Source organism: Elephas maximus, chromosome 9, assembly GCF_024166365.1.
Source record: "Elephas maximus indicus isolate mEleMax1 chromosome 9, mEleMax1 primary haplotype, whole genome shotgun sequence".
NCBI classification, from domain to species: Eukaryota; Metazoa; Chordata; class Mammalia; order Proboscidea; family Elephantidae; genus Elephas; species Elephas maximus.
The window spans coordinates 105,196,300-105,207,931 of NC_064827.1; the positions used below are offsets into that span (position 1 = coordinate 105,196,300).

General features: G+C 42.0%; 1 pseudogene; it reads left to right on the forward strand.

The window, feature by feature from the left end:
- Window positions 1-200: 200 nt before the first annotated feature.
- On the forward strand, window positions 201-1,288 carry LOC126083020 (60S ribosomal protein L9-like; annotated as a pseudogene).
- Window positions 1,289-11,632: the final 10,344 nt, after the last annotated feature.

Below are 11,632 nucleotides of genomic sequence, written 5' to 3' on the forward strand. Positions count from 1 at the left end.
GGGAGAAGTCAATTCCGTGTGACTTGGGGGAGGAGGTAACACTATATGTGTGGTTTTCTCTGAGTAAAATGCTTCTTTTTTTTTTTTTTTTTTTTTGCCTAATTATTTCTCTCCTTTTCCCACTTCATCTTCAGATTTGCACAGTTACCTGAAATTCTACCGTTAATAGTTCATCCCCCTTTGCTGCATCTACCGTGAGAATGAAGGCCATTCTCAGCAACCAGACTGTCGACATTCCAGAAAATGTCAACATCACTCTGAAGGGACTCATAGTTATGGTGAAGGGCGCCAGAGGAACCTTGAGGAGCGACTTCAAACACATCAACGGAGAACTAACTCAGTCTCCTTGGAAAGAAAAAGAAGAGGCTTCGCGTTGACAAACGATGGGGAAATAGAGAGCAACTGGCTGGAGTTCGCTCTGTCTGTAGTCACGCACAGAACATGATCAAGGGTGTTACACTGGGCTTCTGGTACAAGACGAGGTCTGTGTATGCTCACCTCGCCATCAACGTCGTTATTCAGGAGAGTGGGTTGCTTGTCAAAATTCGAAGCTTCCTGGGTGAAAAATACATCCGTAAGGTTCGGATGAGGTCGGTTGTTCAGTATCTCAAGCCTGGAAAGATAAGTTAATTCTTGAAGGAGACAACATTGAACTTGTATCAAATTTGGCTGCTTTAATTCAGTGGGCCATGACAGTTAAAAACAAGGATATCTTAAAATTTTTGGATAGTATCTGTCATGGATTGAATTCTGTCCACCCAAAATATGTGTCAACTTGTTAGACCATGATTCTCAGTATTGTGTGGTTGTGCTCCGTTTTGTGATTGTAATTTTACGTTAAAGACGATTACAGTGGTGGGATTTTAACACCCTTACTAAGGCCACATCCCTGATTCAATGTAAAAGGAATTTCCGGGGTTTGGCCTGCACCACCTTTTATCTTACAAGAGATGAAAGGGAAGGGAAGGAAGCAGAGAGTTGGGGACCTCATACCAACGAAAAAGCAGCACCGGGAGCAGAGCACATCCTTTAGACCTGGGGTGCCTGCACCTGAGAAGCTCCACAAGCGGGGAAGCCTGATGACAAGGACCTTCCTCCAGAGCTGACAGAGAGAGAAAGCCTTCAGCTGACACCCTGAATTTGGACTTATAACCTACTAGACTGTGACAGAATAAATTTCTCTTTGTTAAAGCCATCCACTTGTAACATTTATGTTATAGCAGCATTAGATAACTGAGACAGCATCTATGTCTCTGAAAAAGGAACCGTTCAAAAGGCTGATGAGTAAGAGCTAAGAGTTGTCCAGCTATGGAAACAAGGCTGGATGATTCCTAAGACTTATGGATGGTATTTTTAAGATGCAATAAAATCCATCTATTAAAAAAAAAAAAAATAGTTCACCCCTTAAGTAATCTTTCCATATTAAGTGACCCCAGCCACCAAGTAGGAAAAATTAGAGGAAAAAGAAAACTAGGAAAAGAGCTGGGAATCGGGGACAGGTCAGGAAACTTTTGCTATAAATCAAGGTGGACCATGAAAGACAGTGATGGGGTGGGAGTGGTCTGTGGCTGAGGCTGCTAGTTGCCTACGCAATACCCATTTTCCCCTTCTTCACTAAGAGAACTATATTGTACCTCGGTCAATAACCTAAAAACTCCATTTCCCAGACTTCTTTGAAGCTAGGGGTAGCCAATGAAATGTAAACAGAAGTTGTTATGTGGTCCTTCTATGAAATCTCCTTCCTTAAAGAGGACAGACAAAATAAAACAAAACAAAAATAGTTGCTGCTGAGTCAATCCTGACTCAGGGCTACTCCATGTGTGTCAGAGTAGAAATGAGCTCCATAGGGTTTTCAGTGGCTGATTTTTCAGAAGTAGTTTGCCAGGCCTTTCTTCTGAGGAGCCTCTGAGGGAACTCAAATCTCCATCCTTTCAGTTAGCAGCTGAGAGCATTAACCATTTGGACCCCCCAGGGACTTCCACTCCTCTGAGAGGTATATCCTTTTTTTTTTTTTTCCCTTTTCGATTCTACTTGAAATTCAGATTTAGTGGCTCAAGCTCCCAAGGCCATCTTGAGTTTGGAAGACACTTGCTAAAATGGTAGAGCAGAAGGCCCAAGGAAGCCTGGCTCCCTGACGACCATGAACTTAGACTATCTACCTTCAGACCTGTTTTATGTAAGGGAGAAATAAACTTCTGTTTTGCTTAAGCCCCTTACTGGGATTTTCAGTCATATGCAGCCAAACTTAATCCTAGAGGAAGAATCTGGAACATAGCGCTATGCACAAAGAGGTCCTTTTGAGAAGAGGCTCTCAAAACGGAGGCTCTGAAATATCTTGACATACAAAAAAAAAATGAAAACTTCCATCAAGCAGAAAAATAAAAGAAGCACTCGGCCTCTCTGATGTGGTGTGCTTAACCCAACACATAGGACAAGCACCCCCACATCATCTCCATTTGCAGATTCAATCCTGAAAGCCTCACCTCTGCGTAGGTCTCCCACCTTACCAGTTCCGCTCTCCCCTACCTGGCTGCCCATCTCACTAGCGGTTCTCTTTCCACCCTCAGCCTGCCCCTCAGGTCTGAAGCCTGTGGATGTGGCTTTTCTGGCTATCCCCCCGCCCCATCCCAGCTCCATTGCCTCATGCTGCTTTTGCTTACGTATTCCAGGATTCTGCATCCCAGCATCTCACCAAGAGAGGAGTCTTCTACCTGTCCTGCCCACTGCACAAAACCTGAACAATACTTAGCAAGGAAAAGTTAGCGTTGCAGGGGATGAAGAACTACCGATTACAGCTGACTCATCCTCTTTAAAAAAGCTTTGAGCTGGAATTAAATTCTGTAAGTGAGGATCTTGAATTAAAAGCATAGTATTTTAGAGTTTGTGTGTGTTTCATCTTTTTACATGTGCTGAGGAATCCTTCCCAAGGTCATATCCTGTAGCAGGCAATTTGGAAAGTGCTCTAGATCTTCTGAGGTCGGGTACTACAATATTAAAAACTTACTGATGACTGAGAAATTGAGTTGCTAATAGTTCTAGCCTCTTCTCAACTATTTCTAGTGAGTGCCCAGCCACCTGCAGTCAGCCCCAGTCCTCCCCTGACCTGGCAGCCAGCAGGGTCCAGAGTCCATCTGCTCTGCACCACGCTAGGAACAGATACCCCTGTCAATGAGCTGGGCTGGCAGCTGGAATGGCCAGCCAGACCATGTGGGCTGTTGGGTCCCTGGGCTTTCTGCATTCCACTTCCTCCCTGCTGCCCCATCTCTGGCAGCCTGGGAGGGCCACCCTGAGTATGCTCGACAACCAAGTTTCCATGGGTCAGCCCTTCTTCCATTCTTTATCATCTATCAGATGAGTTTATAAGCAGGACACTCCATGTTATAGGTTGAATTGTGTCTCCTAAAAAGAAATGTTGAAGTTCTAACTCCTGTATTTATAAATGTCACCCTGTTTGGAAATAGAAGTTTTCTTTTTTTTATGTAATGAGGTCATACCAGAAGAAGGTAGGTCCTAAGTCTAATCACTTCTGAGTGGTGTCTTATAAAAAGAGCAGAACAGACACAGAGGCAAACACACAGGGAGAAGATAGGATGGAGACAGATGCATCTACAAGACCAGGAAAACCCATGATTGCTGGCAGCCACTAGAATCTGAAAGAGACAAAGAAGACCCTTCTCCTAGAGCTGATGCCCTGAATTCAGACTTCTAGCCTCCTTAACTATAAGGTCGCTATGAGTTGGAATCAACTCAACGGCAAAGTGTTTGAGTTTTTTTTTTTTTTTGGTTTTAACTGTAAGAAAATCCAGCCTCAAAACAACTTCCCAGAAGAACACCTCCTGCCACCACATAAACATAAACCCTCTTTGAATCTCCAAGCCTATCTGTAACCAGCCTTGTAGCACCCCACCTCAGGTCTATCTCTGCTCCATAGTCCCCTCCCACCTTGAAGGTTGACAAATCTTGACCTTGTTGAGCAGTATTAACTTTGGCATTGTTTAACTGGGGACCTTGGATGCATCACTTAGTCCTTTTCAATCTCAGTTTCTTCATCAGAAAATGATGGAGTTGAAGAGTTAAAGATCCACTTCTGAAAGGCTAGGATGTTTTTCACATAGAAACTTCTCGCACATGCAGACTCTCTCTCCTATCCATGCCAATCTCTTTCCTGATTAATAATACAGATAATGACAGTGATACCCATTTCCGTTAAGTCTATTCTGACTCATAGCGATCCTATAGGACAGAGTAGAACTGCCCCATATGGTTTCTAAGGAGCGCCTGGTGGATTCAAACTGCCGAACTTTTGGTTAGCAGCCATAGCTCTTAACCACTATGCCACCAGGGTTTCCATGACAGTGATAGCTGACACTTATTAAGGACCCACTGAATGCTAGGCACAGTGGTAGGTGCTTTGCTTACATTATGTCATTTGATCCTCCTAGCAAATCTATAATGTAAACATTATTGCTCTCTCCATTTAGCATCAAAGAAAAATCAGAGAGTTAGAGCAACCTACTCAAGGTAATAGACAGTACAGCTGGGACTGGAACATAAGTCTAACTCCAGAGTCCATGCTATTGGTCACTGCAGTATACATTGTACATGGTTACCCATCAATTCCAGAGTTCTAGGTTCAAATTCTGATACCACCATATAAGTACAGTTCCCCAAACAGTGTGGGCATTTAGTAAATAATACATGTCAGCTATTATTCTTGCATCAGGATTGGAGGAAGACTCACTGACAACCTGTGATATGCAGATGATACAACCTTGCTTGCTGAAAGCTAAGAGGACTTGAAGTACTTACTGATGAAGATCAAACACTATAGCCTTCAATATGGGTTGCACCTCAACATAAAAATCCAAAAAACCAAACCCACTGCTGTTGAGTCGATTCCAACTCAGAGCAACCCTATAGGACAGAGTAGAACTGCCCCATAGAGTTTCCAAGGAGCGCCTGGCAGATTCAAACAGCAGACCTCTTGGTTAGCAGCCATAGCATTTAGCCACTACACCACCAGGGTTTCCTCAACATAAATAAAACAAAAATCCTCACAAGTGGATCACTAAACAACATCATGATAAGCAGAGAAAATACTGAAGTTGTCAAGGATTTCATTTTACTTGGATCCACAATCAACACCCATGGAAGCAGCAGTCAAAAAATCATATGATGTATTGGGCAAATCTGCTGCAAAAGACCTCTTCCAAGTATTAAAAAGCAAAGGTGTCACTTTGAGGACTAAGGTGCACCTGACCCAAGCCATGGTATTTTTAATTGCCTCATATGCATGCAAAAGTTGAACAATGAATAAGGAAGACTGAAAAAGAACTGATTTATGGCATTGACAAAGAATATTGAATATACCATGGACTGCCAAAAGAACGAACAAATCTTAGAAGAAGTACAGCCAGAATGCTCCTTAGACGGAAGGATGGCGAGACTGTCTCACATACTTTGGACATGTTATCAGGAGGGACCAGTCCCTGGAGAAGGACATCATGCTTGGTAAGGTAGACGGTCAGTGAAACAGAGAAAGACCCTCAACAAGATGGACTGACACATGGCTGCAACAATGGGCTCAAACATAGCAATGACTGTGGGGGTGGGCACAGGACCAGGTAGTGTCCCGTTCTGTTGTACACAGTGTTGCTATTAGTCAGAAATGACACTACAGCACCTACCAAAACAGCAATTATCCCTGTTGCTTCCAAATTCTTCCATTGTTACATCCTCCTAGAAGCAACAGATTCCTGCTGACTGCCATATACTGAGATCACCTGTTTTAAATAAACAAATTAAAAACACCATGAAATAGGAATTCCAAAAGAAAAAAATCCTTTGCCATCAAGTCGATTCTGACTCAAGGCAACCTTATAGGATGGAGGAGAACTGCCCCATGGAGTTTCCAAGGAGCGCCTGATGGATTCGAACTGCCAGCCTCTTGGTTAGCAGCCGTAGCTCTCAACCACTATACCAGCAGGGTTTCCCCAAAAGAAAAGTGATACCAAATAAGTTCTTAGTAGAATTCTTCAAGACTTGACAGAATTCAGTCTCCTCAAACTATGGGATTTTTTGTTTTGTTTTGGGTTTTTTTTTTTTTTTTTTTTTTGCTTTAGGCAGATTACAAAGAATTGATTTGAAAAGAATTCGAGTTCCACTTAAAAACTCTACAAGGGAAACAGCATGTTCTGCAGACATAATGCTATTGGATAGGAAGCACTGCTGTTCCTAGGCAACAGAGGAGAATAAGCCAACAACCAAAGCTCAAGGGCTATGAATTCCATCTCTCGCTTTGCTTCTATGACCTTGAGGAGGTCACTTGCAGCCTATACCTTTTCCTCCTTGTTCTGTGAAATGGAAATGACAAGTTCAGCCTTGTTTTGAGAAAGCAACTTCTAAAAGCAACCTGCCAATAAAATGTATAATTAAAACATGTAATAGAAAGTTATTTAGACATTAATGTAATTGCCTACCCATTAATACACATGTGTGGTCTTGGTTTTCACACATTAATTATTAAGAATGCTTCAATCAGTCTTCCTGACTATAAACTAGGGCCAAATTTGTGTTCTATATTAGATTGAGAAATATGGAAATCTCAAAGGATCTCAGGTCTGAGAGCTATAATTTATATGGAGACACAAATACCTGGAGTATAATTGTTTTGCTGCCCATAGCTATTTCACTAAATTAGGTTTAATTTATAGATAGATTCTGAAACCTACTTAGCATTTCTATGGGGAGGATCTCCCAGGATTCCTTAAGTTTCATGTATCACTCCTGTGTAACTAATTATTATCATCATCCTTATTATCAACAATAAAATGATGACAACCTAACTAATTACTTAATAGAGCAGTTGAGTGTCAGTGAACATTGGAAACTCCCCTCATTTTTCTTGAATTATTATTTAATTAAGCAGAGTACATGAAATTCAACCTCACAATTACACCTGTTTTCACACTGATGGAAATGAAAGAAAAAAAGATGAACAAAAATGAGGGATAAAACCTTCGGGCTTATCACCCTTTTCTTCCAAATAGCCAGTAGTAAAGTCTTTGCAGGGTGTGACCTGGTTATTTCTGCATTTGAGAAACTGGAGAGAAGAGAGATCCTGAAAATGACAAAAACAAAATTAGATCCCTAAAGATTAATGACTAGCTCATCTATTTCCCTTAGTCATGGTGGTGGTGTTAGCTGCTATGATGATTAATGTTGTATGTCCACTTGGCTGGGCGGTGATTCTGAGTGGTTTGGCAGTTATACAATGATGTGATCACCTCCGTGATGAGGTTTGTTATATAATCACCTCCATGATGGAATCTGCTGTGAGTAGCCCATCAGTTGAAAGGGGGTTTCCCTGGGCGTGTGGCCTGCACCAAATATAAGTGGACTTTCTGGCAAGGCTCATAGGCTTTTGCTTGCACTGAATCCCGCAGCTGGCTCCCGTTCGTCTGACCCCTGGTTCTCAGGACTTGAGCTAGCAGCTTACCTGCGGTCTTGCCTGCTGATCTTGGGATTCAACGATCTTCCCAGCCTGTGATGAAGGGCCCTTCTCTCTGACCTGCTGATCTTGGATTCGCCAGCCCCTGCGACTTTGTGAATCAGAGGAAGCCTCTATCTTGACCCATGGACTTGGGATGTTCCAGCCTCTACGGTAAACTGCGTGAACCATTTCCTTGATATAAATCTCTCTATATACATATTTATATTCTTGAATGGTTTTGCTTCTCTAGAGAGCTCAGCCTAAGACAGCTGCCTTGTAGTCAGCCTGACTCATGGTGACCTCGTGCACAACAGAACAAAATGCTGCCAGGTCCCATGCTATCCTTATGATCTTTTGTGGATCGGACTACTGTGATCCATAGGGTTTTCACTGGCCTTTCTTTCTAGTTCTTCTTTGTCTGGAAGCTCGGCTAAAACCTAGTCAGCATCATAGCAACACACAAGCTTCCACTGACAGGCGGCCGTGGCTGTGCATGGGGCGCATAGGCCGGGAACCGAGCTCATAGCACTGCCCCCTTAGTCATGGTGGTGACTTAGAATTTCCCCGAACATTTGTGCTTTGATTCCTCCTTCTCAAAGACACGTGTGGTGCTCATCAGCACCTTTAGTAAACAATTCTCCATCAGAGTGTTCCTCAAAAGAGAAGATTCAGAGAGACTGCCTCTGAATAGCAATGGGAACTAAGTAAGCCAGTACTTCCTTTTTTCTTGTGGGGGTTTTTTGTCTGGTTGGTTGTGTTTTTTTTTTTTTTTAAACAAATTTAAACCACTTGGGGAATCTCCCTTTACTAATTTTAAAGACATCTCTGGTGAGCAAAAAACCTGTTTAACTCAACAAAGTCAGGAGGAAAACGGCACCTGTTATTCATAGTGCTCTCCCTTCATTTATCCAAATAGAATTCAGAAAGGCCACTCAAAGCAGGTGTTTCCTCTTTAGGAGGTTTGTAATGGAGACATTGGAGGTATCAAGTTGAAAAAACGAAGTCAATATTGGTCTTAGTTTACATATCAAACTGGAAGATCAAACAAACAACTCTTGTTAAAACAAAGAGTCTTGGTGCTTTGCCATGCTAGTGTCACTTCCAATATCAAGTCACCAAGTCCCCCGAATGTATTTACGAAGGAAGTCATACACAGAAAAGTAACTTACACTTTGCATAAGACCACTGTGATGCATAATATTCTGCAATCCAAGCATTTCATTGTTCAGAAGTTGACAGAAAAAGACAACCAACCAGCAGCTAAGGAGGTGCCCATTGCCTCTATCTTCAAATACAATGGTAGATTATCTGCAAACAGGTGGAAGCAGGTATTTCTTTCCATTTTTTTAAAATGGTTGTAAAAATACAAGCAATATTTGACAATTCCACATTTTTAACATGTACAATTTAGTGACATCCATTGCATTAATTATGTTGTGCAATCATCACCAATATCCCTTGCCAATTCCACCACCATAAACTGAAACTCAAAGGGAAGCAGGCATTTCTTGGTAGTGGCGTCTATGTTTCAGAAAGGGGGAGCTGAGTTAACTCATTAAAAACCTGCACCTTGCTTTCACCATCTCCCTGACAAACTTACTTCACACAATGACTGTTATGGATTTTACAGTAATGGCTCTTGAAAAGTTACAACACTTTTCAATTTCTTTTTTCTGACTGAACGTATTACCCAGAATTCTGCTAAATAGCAAATAAACCACTCAATGTTAGAGTTCAGGCAAAGATACACTCACAAATTTACTGAGAGATTTTTGTATGGAACAATTTGGAATTGTGTTCCATGTTTGAATGGAACCAAAATGTTTTGTTTTACCCAGATAATACTAATATGTGTTTAGAGTGAGAAATAGAGACCGGGGTTTGGGAGTGTTTGAAGTCACAAGGCAATCCTGACTTGCATTGCACATCTGAACTAGGCCTCAGAGCACGGGTTTCACCAGGGCAGAAGGCAACACTGGGGATGGCCAAAGGTCCAGTCCAGTGGAAGAAACATGTAAGAAGTAGCATCTTCTCCCACTTGTGTGCCTACTTGATGCATCCACTATTTCCAGGTGTTTCATTATAGCACTCTGATTCAGCCTCAGTTTTCTCCAAAAGATGTTTTTCTGAGCTGTAACTTGATTTCTATGTGCAGTTGTAGTGCAAGATAATCAAGGACCCCCCAAGAGGTTGAAAATTGGTGAAGAAAATGGGGCAGAAAGAAGAACGTGCGTTCCAGTCTAACTTCCTAGCACCTCTCCTCCCTCAACCACCACCAGCCGTCATCGTCTCTTCCTTCCTTGGGAAGACCTTTGTAAATGTTTAACACATTATTTTTATGTACATTTTATTATTTCATGTGTATCTTATTATTTATTACTTTTCAATTGTTCTTTATAACCTGTATAAACATGTTATCCATGTTCAACTGGTGTTTTTTTCTGTCTGTGCAAATTGTTTGGGAATCTTGGCGTCGGTCTGGAACATACTGTAATTTTTCCTGTTAAAATTAGCAAACATTTTTCATCATTTAATGACCTTTCACTAATGGCAGAGTTTGCAGGAATGCACGATAGTCATTAAGCAAGGCACAGGGGTGATATGGTTTGAACTTGATCTAGACAAATGCATTACTTACAACTTCCTCGGTAGAAATCTTTCCCCTCTGTCATGGACTGAAGTATGTCCCCCCCAAAATGTGTGTATCGGTTTGGCTGGGCCATGATTCCCAGTATTGTGTGGTTGTCCGCCATTCTGTGATTGTAACTTTATGTTAAAGAGGATTAGGGTGGGATTGTAACACCCTTACCCAGGTCACATCCCTGATCCAATGTAAAGGGAGTTTCCCTGGGGTGTGGCCTGCACCACCTTTTATCTCTCGAGAGATAAAAAGGAAAGGGAAGCAAGCAGAGAGTTGGGGACCTGATACCACCAAGAAAGCAGCACCAGGAGCAGAGCACGTTCTCTGAGCCTGAGGTTCCTGCGCTAAGATGATCCCAGACCAAGGGAAGATGGATGACAAGGACCTTCCTCCAGAGCCGACAGAGAGAGAAAGCCTTCCTCTGGAGCTGATGTCCTGAATTTGGACTTGTAACCTACTAGACTGTGAAGAATAAATTTATCTTTGTTAAAGCCATCCACTTGTGGTATTTCTGTTATAGCAGCACTAGATGACTAAGACACCCTCTACTCAGTCTGGAACTTCACTGGGCCCTGAAAATGCCTGGGTGTTCCCTGCCTCTTTTTTTCAGCAGACTATTCCTGCTCCTTGGAATTGTCCCCTTCCTGGACCACCCTATTCAAGTCATCCACACATTCAATATCCTACTTGAATTCCACCGATGGCCACTGCTTCCTCGAGAATCCCAGCTCTTCTTAACTGCACCATTCATTCTCCCGCTTCAACACATCTTACTGAGTATATCCATAAAACCAGCACAGAGACCCAAGTCTTCTTCCCTTATTAGACTGAAAATTCTATTGTTTTCTCTCCCACCACTACCAATAACCCGCAAAGCACCTACCAGGGAGCTGGATAGGATGCTTAATAAATATATATATATATAAATTAAATTAGAATTCTATAGAACTATTGTTTTCCATTCTATCATAAAACAGAAGTCACATCTATGCACACCCAAGTTATTTTAAAGAAGCATTCTATTGTATTTCTTCCTTTCAGGATGGTCTGAAACATGCAAAGACATTTTGCTATATAGACACCAATGGGAATATTAATGTAGTGGTTAAGTGCTCAGCAAAAGAATCCCTGGGTAGTGCAAAGAGTTAATGCGTTCAGCTGCTAACTAGAAAGGTTGGAGGTTTGAGTCAACCCAGAGGTGCCTCGAAAGAAAGGCCTGGCAGTCTACTTCCAAAAAAATCAACCATTGAAAAGCCTATGGAATACAGTTCTACTCGGACGCACAAGGGGTCGCCAGGAGTTGGGTGCCAACTCTATGGCAGCTAACAAGTGCTTGCCTTTGGAGACAGACCTGAGTTTAAACTCGGCTCTATTACTTACTAGCTGTAGGACATTGAGCTAGTTCCTTAATTTCTCTAAACCTCAGATCCTTAATTAGCAAAAGGAAAAAATAACACCTACCTCCAAGGTTATTCCAAGTCTTAAATGAATATTATTCT